The sequence below is a fragment of the Crinia signifera genome, unplaced genomic scaffold, assembly GCF_055691185.1.
Source record: "Crinia signifera unplaced genomic scaffold, ASM5569118v1 HAP2_SCAFFOLD_161, whole genome shotgun sequence".
Taxonomy (NCBI): Eukaryota; Metazoa; Chordata; class Amphibia; order Anura; family Myobatrachidae; genus Crinia; species Crinia signifera.
In genome coordinates, this window is record NW_028142054.1 from 150,933 (window position 1) to 165,573 (window position 14,641).

Here is a 14,641-nt window from a genome sequence, read left to right on the forward strand (position 1 = left end):
CACCGCCGCTGCACCTGAGAGGACGCACCGCCGCCGCCGCCGAGGACATCAGGCACCGCCGGAGACCACCGCCGAGCTGATGACGTCACACCGCCGGAGACCACCGCCACTCCTGATGACGCCGCGGGACAGAGAGGCCGCGATGCTGGACTCCGGCGTTGGTAAGTATTTTTTTTTCTTCCCACTGTGCCACCAATGTTTGGGGAGCAAACATCACTATACCACCAACGTAATATGTTTGGGAATGGGGTGGGGGACCCCTATTCTCTCTGTACTTTCGATCTCTACCTCCTAATCTCAATGTACCAAAGAGCTTGCAATCCACTGTATGTAATAAATCATTAAATGCTGCATGTCCACTGTATGTAATAAATCATTAAATGCTGCATTTAATATCTATAGGGCTCATGTTATTATAATAATTATATAATTTATTTACCTTGTCCATGATGGAACATTCAGCAGTTACTTCACACATATAATCCTGATTGTGTATGTATGTATGTATATATATATATATATATATATATATATATATACACACACACACAGTGCAGTTTGATGGCATGTGCGGCTGGCAGTTTGATGGCATGTGCGGGTGTGTGACAGTCGTGACAGATTTGAAATCTCCCGTGCTGAATCTCCCAAGTTGAATCTCTGACACAAATCTCTCTGTATGTGGCTCATTGTCTGAAATGAGCCACAAGAGTGAAATCTCTTGTGCTGAATCTCCCGTTATGTATCTCTGGCACACATCTCTGCGTATGTAGGGCCCAATAGATGCTGTCTATCACAGTGTTCTCAGATAACAGTGTAAACTGAGTTGTACCTTTCATGCAGGTTACTCTCTGCAGAGCTCTGGAGATTTCACCTGCCAATATACAGTATATACGTATACACTACACACACACAGAGAGAGAGAGAGTAGGTATAGGTAACCAGAGATAGAATCACTGGACAGGAGAGACAGTATAAGGAGATGAGCTGCCACAGGCCATAAACAACACCATGGTATATAACACAGGGGTGCTATGACCTAATTTACATACAGCCCAATACTGTCCTACCATGCTCTAAACCCCACTGTCTGATATCCCAGAACTTGGGGGAGCAGCTGCAGCCATAGATGCAGTTACTGGGAGACTAGGACATGCTGGAGCACAGGACTCCCTAGCAGCAGCAGTCAGGAGCCTCCAGCAGCATGCATGGGGGCCAAGCATATTAAAATGGCCGCCCAATCTGCGTTTTAGCTGGGGAAGCACCTGGTCACTGGGAGCAAACCCCGCTGTACGCTCCCCACCCGGTTAGCTCCGAGTAGGGATCGTGACGCAAGCTGCATCACTCTGGGACAGAGGTCTCAGGAGCCGGGGACCCTGGCGCAAACCGCAAGCAGTGGCGATGGGGTCCCCCCGGCAGCTTCTATGGCGCGCTTTTCAGGAAAAAGACGCGCTGTTTACACCGCCCATTTCCCGGACTCCCCTGCTAGCGGGGAGCCGGGATATACATACCCTGCCTGCTGGCCGGCGGCGGTGAGGCTGTGCGGACTGAGGCGCGGCCGCATGCAGCGGCGTCCAGTCACTCTGGGACGGCGGTCCCAGGAGCCGGGGACCCCCGCGCAGACCGCGAGCAGTGGCGCTGGGGTCCCCCCGGCAGCTCCCGCGACGCAGACAGGCAGTCGGCAGAAGCTGCCTGTCTGTCCTCAATGTTAAAAGGTGTAAAAACAAACATAAATGAAATAAAAATGTCTATTTGCCCTAAGAGGACAAAACTGTTGCACCCAGCTCCCCGGGCACATTCTAAGACTGCCTGGGATGGGGAAGTAGAGGGGAGGAGTCAGCCACACTTGTAAATTTCTTAAAGTGCCCATGCTCCTAGTGGTCGCCCTCTATTCCCCACTGTAACTCCAGTGCCACCTAGTGGATGAAGGAGAAAACTCTTCACTACTGTATAACCGCAGCTCACCGTTACCAATTCTAAACAGTCTCTTGTTACAGTACATCTTCAGTTGTGACACCTGTCAGTATCACACTGACCCCAGGGGTTAATAAACTGCTTTCTGTTCTACCCTGATACTAGTAAATCCCCTAAACTCCAATACTGCTCTAAAACAAACAGTCATATTTATTGTGGGTTTTATTACTGTTTTAATTCAGCTCATCCTGGAAAAGGATTTGTGGCATTGAGAAAACCTCTGCGAGTATTTATAACAGTGTCTTGAGAATAAAACATTAATCTGGTCATGTAATTATAATTATGGTCAAAATAATAGGCAAAATCAGTGCTGGTGGCTGCCAATCGTAAAATATGTGATAACAGAAGTGAATCACTTGCCTCACCACATAATTACTTTTAAGTACGATATAAACAATCAACTAAATATATATTTTTTTGGCATTTTTCAATAAAGAAACTTTTAGCCTAGTGCTGCTGTGAAAAAAATTCTGATACTCTCTCTAGGTCTGTGGGTCCCAACCTCGGTCCTCAGGACCCCCAACAGTCTGCGTTTTCCAGGTCACCCGGCAGGTGCACTCATTATTCACTGACACATTTTAAAAGATCACAGGTGGAGCAAAGTATTTCACCTGTGATCCTGCATGGAGGCCTGGAAAATGTACACTGTTGGGGAGTCCTAATGACCGAGGTTGAGAACCACTGCTCTTGGGTGTTGGGATTTAAAAAAAGTTTGGGAACCACTGTCCTATGCCATACTAGAAAGATGTACCGAAAAAGTTACTTGCAGCCAATCAAGCAGGTCTGAATCACCCTCTACATTTAGTTTTCTGTACTGTTGCTGGAAGTCTGCATACTTTTATTCAGGCAATGTATGGTTCTATCTATATGATGCTTTGAAATAAAAATCATTCTTTAAAAAAAAAAAAAAACCTTTCAAAAATTCTATAGACTTAATGTTCTATAGAAATATCTCACAAGAAGCATTTAGGCATAGACACGCCCATAGGTTTATTTATTTATTAACAGTTTCTTATATAGCACACACATATTTCACAGCGCTTTACAGAGAATACTTGAACATTCACATCAGTCCCTGCCCCAGTGGAGCTTACAATCTAATCCCTACCACACACACACACATTCCAGGGTTAATTTTGTTGGAAGCCAATTAACCTACCAGTATATTTTTGGATTGTTGGAGGAAACTGGAGTACCAGGAGGAAACCCACGCAAGTATGGGGAGAATATACAAACTCCACACAGTTAGAGCCATGGTGGGAATCGAACCCATTACCTCAGTGCTGTGAGGCAGTAATGCTAACCATTACACCATCCGTACTGCTCCATGTGGAGTTAGACACGCCCTTTGGGCACTGTGTGACACGCCCCTTACAAAGGCGCTTGGCGCATCCTACTGTAATTTTCCTGACTGTAGTTTTCAATTGGAGGGAAGTATGTTGTAACCACAAAGAAAAGTGATCTACATCAGATTCATAGACTTGTTAATAGTACCCCTTTTATACCAAAAACGCCAGGTCGCATCTGGGTTTTTGATCCCTGCTTCAAGCCGGGTGTGACCCTGCGTTTGCACCCTTTTACACCACTGTCGCATCCCCCCTGCCGCTTGGAGATTATGTCATCTCCGATCGCCGCCGCCAGCGCTGGGGGCAAGCCCAGCACTAAGGTAATCTGCTGGGCTGCCGCTAGCCCCCGTCCACCCCTTGTCCGGGAGGTGAATGGATGCCGCTCACAGGCATCCATTCACCTCCTCTGCTACTGCTGTCTGCAGGGTATAGCAGACAGCAGTGCAGGCTGCCTGTGACCCCCCCCCCCCCCCAACCTGCGGACACTGCACCGCGCCCCCCCCCGGGTGGCCCTTTGGGACCGCACCCGACTCGGCTGAAATGATGCGGAGGGGTTACAATGCCTTTTGTTATATTTATTGTGGCACAAACACTCTGGGAAACTGTATATAGGAAAGTAGTGTATGGCGGCGGATGCTGGGAGTAGTAGTATAAGAACTGATAGTGTTAGCAATATGGTCGTATCGTTCATTAGACCCCACCTACTGTATGTGACTGCCAAAACTGGCTTACGCTCTAGAGCAGGCATGTACAACCTGCGGCCTTCTAGCTCCTGTGAAACTACACATCCCAGCATGCCTTGCCATAGTTTTAGCACTCGCTAATAGCAAAACTATGGCAAGGCATGATGGGACTTGTAGTTTCGCAACAGCCGGAGGGCCGCAGGTTGGACATGACTGCCCTAGAACAGTGGTTCCCAACCCTGGTCCTCAAGTACCCCCAACAGTGCACATTTTCCAGGTCTCCACACAGAATCACAAGTGATATAATTAGCTCCACCTGTGGATCTTTTAAAATGTGTCTGAATAATGAGTGCACCTGCTGGGTGACCTGGAAAACGTGCACTGTTGGGGGTACTTGAGGACCACGGTTGGGAACCACTGCCCTAGAATGTCATGTGCATGATCTAGGGATCCATCGTCTTGGACAGAGATAAAAGAAGAAGATTAAGAAGCATTTAGAGCAGTTTCTGTTGTTTTACAGCTGCGCTAGCATAATGCCGGGAGATGATTGCTTGGTTCTTTGTCAATATCCTCTCTGGGAGAAGCAACCGCAGGCCGCTTTCAGGGGGTGTGGCGGAACAGACTCAACATTAGACCCCGCCCCCAGCCAACTTATACTGTAATTTGGCTTCTAATTGTGGTTTTACCTAACATTTACTGACTACCGGTACTCTGACAAGGGAGCGAGCGCAAAGAAGCCCCGTGCAGGTTCGGTGGCTCATCGGGCATTTAGCAGTCGGGATTCCAATGTCGGTATAGTGACTGTCGGGGGGCATCCGGCTCTTGTTATCATCTTTGTGCTTAATTCAATCTTATCCTCATGTATGTAACCCGAGAATGGGAGGTTTATCAGCTGCATCATTATTTCTCTTTCCTCCACTAGGTGACACTGGAGAGTTACAGTGGGGAATAGAAGGGTGACCACAGGGCACTTTAGAATAAATTAACAGTGACTAACTCCTCCCCTTCTACTTCCTCTCCTAGGCAGTCTTAGCATGTGCCCTGCGGGAGCTGGGCGCATTGTTAGCTCACTCTTGGGCTTTTCTAATTTTTTCTTTATTTTTCCGGATTTTTAAGATCTACACAGGCAGATAGTCCCTGTCCCTATCTGCCTGCGACGAGGGCGCTGTTGAGGGACCGGTTGCAGCTGCTTGCAGCTTGCCTCCGGAACCTGGCTGACAGAACCACCGTTCCGGGGTCCCCGGCGCCGCTGCATGCAGCGCGCCTCGCGGACCGCAAGCCTCGGCGCGTACAGCAGCTACAGGGGTAAGTATGCCCCCGGGTCCCTGTTAGCAGGGAACCAGGTGGGATTGCTCTAAAAGCGCGTCTCAGTACTTTGAGAGTACAGCGCGGCTCAGTTCTGTGAGAGTACAGCGCGGTCAGACAGGCAGGTAGCACCCTGCCCTACCTGCCTGCAAGGGGACCACAGTAACAGAGAATCCGGTCGCCGCTGCATGCAGCGTGCCTCGCAGACTTCCTTCAGCCACAAGCATGGCAGGGATACGTATACCCTGGCTCCCCACTAGCGGGGTAGCCAGGTAGATGCATTGGCGGTTTATCCAGCTGCAACTATAGCATAATAATAGAGTACAGTATTTTATTTTCTTTGTATACTCTATTATTATGCTATAGTTGCAGCTGGATACCAGCATTAAGATCTCCAAGGGATCCATTTGCACACTTTTGTACAGTTTGTCAGTAAGACCGCTATCCGGAGTGAAAACTTACATTCACTATCCATTTACCTAAGGGTATGTACATTCTCAGTATTGAAAAAGTAACTACTTAATTGTGTATATACTAAATTAGTAATATGGCCTTTCTCCACCACCTAGAAAGTTACCCCTGAGGAAGTCATTTTTTTTGACGAAACGCCTTGGGAGTTTTTTCCTGATTATATCGATTCGACCAACTGACTGCATACAAGCAAAAATGTTTTTACTTTGTTTTTAAATTAATTGTATTAAATACTGTTGTACAGTGACCAATCGATATATTTTCTTGATCCTTCTGGTGGTGGATCTCCATAAAATAGTGGCGCGTCTTCTATCTTTTTTCTTCTATTCCCCACTTCCCCTGCTAACAGGGGGGACTGACAGAGTGCTGCCCAATCTACTTTATCTAGCGCATTGAAAGGGTACCCCACTCTTTGTTCTATATATATATATATATATATATATATATATATATATATATATATATATATATATATATATATATATATATATATATCCGGAAGGGCCGTCACTCTGGACTGAAGTGAGCTGAGATGTGTAGCTTGCCCCGGTGCCAGCTTTCAGAGGGCAGCCACAATGAACTGCCCACAGAATACTATGACGAAATGAATGGGCACTCGAGGACTCACAAATGCTGGTGAAATCAAAAGGCCGTGTTTATTCCATAAGTGGTCTTACAGGCGTCAACGTTTCGGGGGCCGGACCCCCGTCGTCAGGACAAAATGCAGACAGGGTGAAGTACAGAATAAAGTGCAAGTGCATGGGTATTTATAAGACATGTTAACAAATAGGCGCTAACTTACCCCCTCCCTGTAGCCGTCCCCCACGAGCATCCACAGGCCGGTTTCCGGAGTACTGCGCACAGCAGTGACGTCACCACGTTCGGCGGCGTCCAGCTGACCGCGCGTCATCACGGTCGTCATCCCGCGGTGACGTGGGTGGGCTGGGAAAGAGATTGCAGCTCACATTAGCATGAATACAAGTATCGTGCTACAGAAGTCATAAAGCAACAAAGGCATCCACACATACACAAAACTTCAGAGGATGCAAGTGAATAAAAAATGCAAAAAAACAAGTGGACATGACCATATTATGACTACATAGTGACATCTAGTGGCTAAAAATGAGAAGACATATATAATAAAAAACGAACATTTAAAAAGGGTATACGTATAAAAAGATAACTGCGTGCGGCCCCGAATTGGAGCCGTACTGGGCAAAAGTCAAAGTGCATATGCTGGGTGAGGTGCAAACCCTATGGCGTGAGTAGTTTAAATGCAATCTGAGTCCCTGCTGGGTATCTATAATAAGCAAAAACAGCCCTGTGTGGGGTGATGCAGCCAGCATCACTGTATGCGCATAGCACCAGAAGCCAGAAATTGCAACAACAGAATGCCAGCATCTTGTATATTATATGTTATCCTGGTGTGTCACCTGGACACCGATAAGGCTGGGGGACTGGTGTCACACAGTGGGATGACAAGTACCTTTAACAAGGGGGAGAGAAAAGGAAGAAGGAAGACATGATTGTGTGTTAGTGGACCAAAATGGTTACAAAAAATTATGTAGGCCAAGTGTGTCATTAAGGCCTTTAGGGTGTAGTGTGTCCATTTTGTAAATCCACTTGGACTCAAGCTGCAGAAGCTGTTTGGAACGGTTGCCACCCCGTATGTGTACCGGCACGTGGTCTATGATCTTATATTTGATCATTGCCATGTTATGTTTGGCCTTGGCGAAATGCCTGGTCACTGGTTGCTCCCCTGAGCCAGAATGAAGGGCTGCCCGTATGGCACAATCGGTCTTGCCGATGTAATGTATTCCACATGGACAATAAATGATGTAGATAACAAATTTAGTCGTGCACGTGAGGGGCCATCTGATTTAAAAAAAATTTACCCGTATAGAGATGTGCAACTTCGGTGCAAGCTGTCACGAAGCTGCATGTTGTGCAGCCTAGGCACCGGTAACAGCCCATTCTGGTGGGTCTGATTTGTCTAGAAGGGGTGTCAAAATTTGTAATCTCGGTCTTGACCAATAGGTCCTTCAAGTTTGGGCCGCGCTTGTAGCTCGGCATCAGCTTGGTGTCTTTGAACACCGGTAGCTCGGGATCCGAACGCACAATTTTCCACCAGTTTTTTACTCTGCTGGTGGTTTCTCGGCTGGCAGAGCTAAAGTCATTAACCCATGGAATACATGGCTTTATGACTTTAGGTGTTGCACCTGTGATAAGAGTGATGCGCTCACACGCCAGAGCCCTGGCCTTGGCTTTAAGTAGGCCCTGTCTGGGGTAGCCTCTGTCCTCGAACTTCTGCTGCATGATGTCCAGTTGGTGATGGGTTTCAGAGTCGGTATCAGTGATCCTGCATACTCTCAAAAACTGAGTATGGGAGACTCTCCACCGTGTTGCCTGGGTGCGAGCTGTTGTGTCTAAGTATAGTATTGCGATCTGTCGGTTTAGCATACAAAGAAGTGTGTGTAAATCCCAAAAATACAAATGTGTAAAAAATAGGCGTATTTCTGCCTACGAATCCATTTTGGTACATTTCCCCCGATGTATACATAGTATATATATATATACACGCTATACTGCTGTTCTGTTCTCAAAGACAACATGAAGCATATATATCACTTGTGGAGCCGATATTTATGGTACAACACGCCCCTGTAATTCTCACATTCATAGAGATCCCACAGCACATCTCCCCCATGTGTTAGAGCCTGACATCTCCGATTTACAAACATGATCATTAGCGATCAGTTTGACCATGTTATTATTGTATACAGAGATCCATATGTAACACACCCGTCCGGATCCCTGTGTTAACACCATACAATTGTCACGCTAGATGCGGTGACATCTTCTTCACATCACTTCTTAAACATTGCTCGGGCAGTAGTCCCGTGGCATCTGAAATTTACACTTCAAACTTGCACCATTTTTTAACATTGTTTTACTGTTTTAATGTAGGTTATTTATGTTCCATTTATGTGTTGTTATAGGCAGAAGCCAAACCCGGATCCTGGAGCGGAGGTTGTCATACAGAAGTGGGCGATACGGTGGGGTCACCATAGCAACCCATCTACAACAGAGGGGAGCGTGATGATGCAGTGAGGCTCCGCCCACTGACATCCGCCCGCACCGGAAGCCGCACTGGACGCAACCGGGACGCTCCACGTACGGGAATGGTGAGTATGCACATGCTGTATGTATTTAAATGTTTGCTGTGTCACCCGCACGCGTTGTACACCTTGACAAAGGGGTATCCAGTCCCCGAAACGTCGGTCACCTCCAATAAACACATTGTTAAGCCCACGGAGTGCCGCTGCCTGCTTGGATAATTCCTTAGATAGATAGATACCAGAAAGAACCCCCACTGGGGGAATAAACAGCACTCACCAGTCTGTAGTTCAATGGAGGTACAACCAGGAGGTAATCCAAAGTTTATTTTCTGCAAGAGAGATCTTCTGACGTTTCGGTCCCCGCTGGTACCTTTATCAAGGCAGCCACTGTGTCAAATAGTCGCAACTTAAATCTGTGTGGGAAGGGGGATATATAGCCTTTGAGTATAAAGAAATATAAAAATATATGATACAGCCAGTACAGGATATGGCGGGTGAGCCAGTGACAGGGACTATAGAGAGGTAGGGCAGGGGGATCAGAGGCGGTCCTGCAGCGATGCATAACCCACAACAGAGAGAGCCGGCACCGGGAAGGGTGATCCCTGGAGAGGACAAGGGCCTGTGCAGTGCTGTGAGCTGCTAACCTGTAAGGAGCGGAGGCTGCGCAGCTGTGAGACCAGGAATGGCGCCAGGAGAGCCAGGCTCCTCCACAAGTCCCCTACTGCTGCCACCTGCCAGAGGGAAGGGAACCGCGCTGCCCCCACTAGCTGCCAACCACAGGAGGAGCCCCAAACCCGGAGAGAACAGAATGATGTGTGCTGCCGAGGTGTCCTACATAGTGCCTGCCTGTGGAGGAGCCGAGAGGGTGAAGACTAGAACCTCAAGGAAGAAGGTGCTGAGGGGGTAAATTACCTGGGAGCACACCCAGCCGGAGGATTCTCCTGAAGTTGCTCCGAAGAAGATAGAGGACGCAGCAAGTGGAGACCAAGGTGCGCAGGCACCGCGGAGGACACCCGCTCTCGAGGAACCAGGACTGGAGGACATGCAAAGGACCCCTAGCTGGAGACCTGTAGAAGCCCCCTCAGTGGTGCGGAGCTGCCCCTAGAGATGCCTGCCCGAAAGTAAGTTAAGAACACGATGTAACATCAAGGACAGGAGCTGCTCAGAGGACAGGTGACAGCCCAGCGGAGGAGAGGATAGAGGAGGATCCCCAGCCTGATAGGAGCCGGGGGTGGAAGCAGAGGCCGACCCAGAACAGCACAACAGGCGGAGCAGAGGACGACCCAGCACCTCCTGCTGCAGGAGCCGAGGACACGGGACACAAGGCAGACGTCAGGCTCATGGCAGATGCTGTGCGGCTGTGGTACAGGTATATGTGCGCTGTTGTGTGTTTATGCTGGGCGTTATGGGTAATAGAGGAGGTTTCTTTTTTAGGATGTCGGTATGTGGTAGACTCGCTAGTTATAGGATGTGTAGTATGCTAGGGTTTGTGGTTATAGTGGATGTATTTGTGTATGCAGGGCACCATTTGCGGATGTACTAAAAGGATGATCACAAAAAGGGATGATCGGGATGATTGCCTGCAGTTCCTATTCGCACCACTAGATGTCACAATTTTTTTTACTTCAACTGAGAATTTGTATGTTGGACACTGGTTGTGTATCCTGGACAGTCGGTAGAATAGGTAATCAGCGCTCAGTATCATTCTGTGGAGTTTTCGTAGCTTCTTAAAAGAAGCTGTAAGCGCTGCACAGGGAGGCCAGGCAGCATCTCCCCTGTGCACAGTGAGCTGACAGGACGCGCTTCTGTCAGCTCCTGCTGTGCTAGCAGTGTGAGGATTCACTAATGAGAATCCTCACACTGTGCCTACCTAGCTAGTGTAAAAGTTAATAAAATAATAAAAACCCTAACTAACTCTACTCCTTCGGCTGCTCCGGCAGCCCTTTAGAATAGCACCCACTCCAGTGGGCACCTAACACGAACTGAGGAGTCTGGGATGCAGTAGGGGAGGAGCCTACCCTCCAAAAGCTTTAGGATAGGTGCCTGGCTCCTGCGGACCCTCCTACATCCCAATGTGAAGCTGTGTCACCAGGACCATTGAAAGAGAAAAGTATGTGCTGCACATACTTTTTGTACTTGCTTTTCATCGCATTGTATGCACAACGCATGTACAAGGATGAATGCGATGCGTGCTATTTAAGCTCAAAATGCACGCCCGCATCGAGACGTGTATGGGCACCTTAAGTCAGAGAGAACCTGAGAATTCTGACTGGGAAGTGCAATTAACAGGTCAGATGTGGACTGCTGCTTTGAAGTTGGATATCTCCATTTCCCCAGGGCCGATTTTAAAAATTCTGGTATCCCTGGAAAAAGGGGATCCTCAGCTATCAGAGTATGGCCCTTATACACCTGGGGCCCCAGAGCAAGTGCCCATTAAGCCCATACGAAAAGACCGCCCTGGTCCCGGTTCGCTGACGTCATCCGGGGGCGATTATGCTGTGTACACACGGGGGCGATAGGGGCTGAAATAGCTGGGAATATGGTTGCTGAGCGACCATATTGCCAGTGATTGGAGTGTGCACCAGCGATAAATCGCCGGGTGCGCGCTCCCGTTTTCACAAAACGGGACACTGGGCAATATGATTGCTAGCAATATATTGCCAGCGATCATATTGCCCCGTGTGTACGCACCTTTATTCCTAACAATTTTGCTGCACCCGTCATCTTGAAACGTGCACATGTCCCTTTGTTGATGAATTTACAAGACTGCCTAATTAGAGCAATAATTGATATTTGCGTGGAGATTAATAACAGTATTACAGACACACATGCTATGACCGATAACACACACGTAACAGACTTATTTTAATTTTTTTTCTAATGCACTTTATTTCACATTTATCACTTTTCACTTATGTTTTTAATATTTCGCTGTCCTTAATAAATGATTCAATAAACATCATGTTTTAGCCAATTCTCTGTTTCTTGGGTCACTTTATTAATGTACCTATAACATTAATCAGAACATTAATATATGCTAACCTAGATTGCCCCTTGTAGGAATACTTTATCTTTCTTTGCTTCCAAGTCTAATACATATTCCTGGGTGCGCCTCCCCCATTACCAATTGATACTTAATATAGTAATGCAGGGGTGAGATAGCTATACCAATTACAGGCCGTTCGGATTGATAGCCTCTATCTATTAACCTGTATCAGCGATATCAGATGGTCGACAGTCATCAGGTCGACATACTGCAAAGTCGACATGGGTCTAGGTCGACAGGTCATTAGGTCAACATGGTCTAGGTCGACTGGGTTTTTCACTGGATTTTTGGGGGGTTTTTTGAGCCGACATGTGCCGACAGGCGGAATTTCATGCCCTACCATCCACTAGCAAAATAGGTTAAGTGGTTCCGCGCTAACCTAATTTTTTTTTCAGCAGCTCCTATAAATTAATTAAGTAATGGATTGAAGAAAGAAGCGCTATTAAGAAAGAAGCGTCGTGATTTCATACTGAATCCTCGCTCCCTTACCACCTCCTTCTCTTCCGATTCCTCTCCTCTGCTTCCATCCTCCTTTCCTATGCTTCCCTCCTCCGCACCCCCTCTCCCCCTCCACTGCTCTTCTGCTCTCCCTTCTAACTCTTCCTCTACTCTGCTCCCCATCCTCCTCTGCCCCCCCTCCTCCTCACCTCCACTCCCCCTGTATAGGGTACATCTACCGGGGGTCACCCCCCCCCCTATATCAGCGGCACCATCCCTCAGCTACTGACGCAGCACCCGCACACGAGGTGTCCGCCATCCTCCCCCCCAGGTCCTTACCATTAACCTGTGCACCTCACTGGCGGCGGCATAAAAACCATCCCCCTCCTCAGGGGCCACGCAAATCTCCCTCATCTTGGGCCCCACTACACCCAGCTCCCCCCACATCACGGAGCTCACTGCACCGCCTGAACAGGAGCGCTTGGGCCCCCTGAATTAGCCCCACTGGGAACTGTGTGCTGAGGCGACTTTCTCCCCCTTGGGACCGGGCTCCACAAAGTCCACCCTGCTCTCGTTCCCTCTCCTCAATCCCCCCTCGCCAAAGCCACATATCAGAGCCTAATGTGACCGATGTAATTACACGGCTACCTCTCCGTGACGACAACAGCCTGCCTACCCTCATGTGAAAACACAACTGCTACAGGAGCCCCCACAGTGTCTGATCTCTATTTCCTTTCCACATATTTAAAACAGTGCCGACCACCGTCATGCCCCCAAAAAGGCCTAGGGAGGTCGCACCCACCAAGATCAACATGCCTGCTAGAAAATCCCCCCAACCTCAACCAAGCCCGCTGAAACAAGGGTACAACCACCCGAGTGCCCCACCAGAGCTCAGCCCCCCCTCTGGAATAGCAGGTATAGATGCGGAATCAGACGAACCGGTGACGGTGAAGTCATTATGCCAAGTCTTTTCAGCATTCCAGGCTGAATTGGCCAGAGACCTCAAACTGGCCATTCGGGAGGTTAAAACGGAACTAGTGGCAATTGGCGACAGAACAGACCACTTAGAGAAGAAGATGGAGGAATTGGTCACTTCCCACAACGCTCTCGTGTCGTCTTATGACCGCCAACAACTTGAGATGGACCAGTACAGAACCAAACTTGCCGATTTGGAGGACAGATCCAGAAGGAACAATATTAAAATCAGAGGCATCCCAGAATCGGTGACCAACGCTGAGCTTGAAGGTTATGCCACAGCACTGTTCCGTCGGCTCCTCCCCTCCGTTGACCCCAAGGATCTCCTCATCGATCGTATCCACCGCCTACCAAGACCCAAAACAATTTCAGCCGATTTACCCAAAGACACCCTGCTTCGGGTCCACTTCTTTACAGTGAAAGAACGCATACTAAAGGCGGCCCGTGACGCAAAACTATCAGATACACTAGGAGGCCTCCAAGTGTTCCAAGACCTCTCTCCCGCAACACTGGCCAGTAGAAGATCGTTTGCCCCTATTACCCTGGCGCTACGCAACCACGAGATCCGATACAGGTGGGGGTTCCCGGTGAAACTGATCATCACACATGAAGACACCACCTATACAATATCATCCCTGGATGCCGGGGTGAAACTTCTGCTAGAATGGGACATCTCCATCACTGCCCCCCAGGGGCAGAAGCGCCCACAACCTCTTCGCCAGGATTGGACTGACACTTGATGTCCCTCTCCCGACTTCCATTTTCTTTTCCTAATGACGGACTTCCCATGCCAGTGGACCTTCGCCACCTCCCCACTGCGGGTTGAGGCTTCAATGATAAGTATCACCTTTCATTATCTACCAATGGTGCAGGTCTCTGTGCACTGGGACTTTGCCGCTCACAGTTTGTAGCAGCACATTGTCAGTCTGCTTAAGGTTCCGTTACTTCCCTACAGTTTACTGTTCCCCACTGGCTGGGGAACATTTCCCTTATTACCACCCGTAGCCTTGACAGGAATTAACTACTGTTATAGCTGGTTACCCCCCTGAGTTCTCAGGTGGACTGTTATATTATATTTTATACGTTATGTTTTATATTTTATATTGCATGTTTTGTTTAGTTAAAAATGTCGTTATTGGAGGGGTGGCCAATCTCCCTCCGCTCTATAACCAGAGCCTCCAGGCCACCACCCCCAACCTCTTCTTATACTACTGCACGAAAATGTCTTTCCTTTCCCCTGCAGTAGTTGTGCGGGTCCTAGATACTGGACCCTTTGTTTTTCTTTTC

General features: G+C 48.3%; 1 long non-coding RNA gene across 5 annotated transcripts in view; it reads right to left on the minus strand.

Annotated features, from left to right (window-relative positions):
• Nucleotides 1–14,641, minus strand: part of LOC146053366 (uncharacterized) — a 187,446-nt gene that overhangs the window by 58,160 nt on the left and 114,645 nt on the right. The window contains exon 1 of one of the 5 annotated variants that reach the window (XR_014467743.1): nt 6,579–6,757. The exons of the other annotated variants lie outside the window; for them this stretch is intronic. This is a non-coding gene — a long non-coding RNA (uncharacterized LOC146053366). Of the gene's footprint in view, nt 1–6,578; nt 6,758–14,641 lie in introns of those variants that run through there. 5 annotated transcript variants of the gene reach the window in all.